Here is a 479-nt window from a genome sequence, read left to right on the forward strand (position 1 = left end):
CGGTTAGAAAAGGAGACTCGACGAATCTCAAAATTTTTACAAACTTTGCCAAGTTTCATGGCGTGGAATAAAAATCGTACATAAACACGGTTTACAGCTTTCGAAAGAATGAATCTTTCTCTTTAATTTGCTTTTTTGTTGAGCGTCATACGATTTTTTTTCACCGAGTTATTCAACATTGAAGCAAAAATGCAAAAAGAAACCCTTTTTACTTCAATGTTGAATAACTCAGTGAAAAAAAATCATACGACGCTCAACAAAAAAGCAAATTAAAGAGAAAGATTCATTCTTTCGAATGCTGTAAACCGTGTTTATGTGCGATTTTTAGTTTATGCCATGAAACCTTTTAAATTTAGTACACATTTTTGGAGATTTGACGCATTTTCATTTGGACCTATGTAATTCCATAAAAAATAAATAGGATCCTTTTCTAAAGTGTCGATCTGAAAAGTAGAGATTTCAAGAGATCGGAAGAGCAC

This window comes from Wasmannia auropunctata, unplaced genomic scaffold (genome assembly GCF_000956235.1).
Source record: "Wasmannia auropunctata unplaced genomic scaffold, wasmannia.A_1.0 LD336092.1, whole genome shotgun sequence".
NCBI lineage: Eukaryota > Metazoa > Arthropoda > Insecta > Hymenoptera > Formicidae > Wasmannia > Wasmannia auropunctata.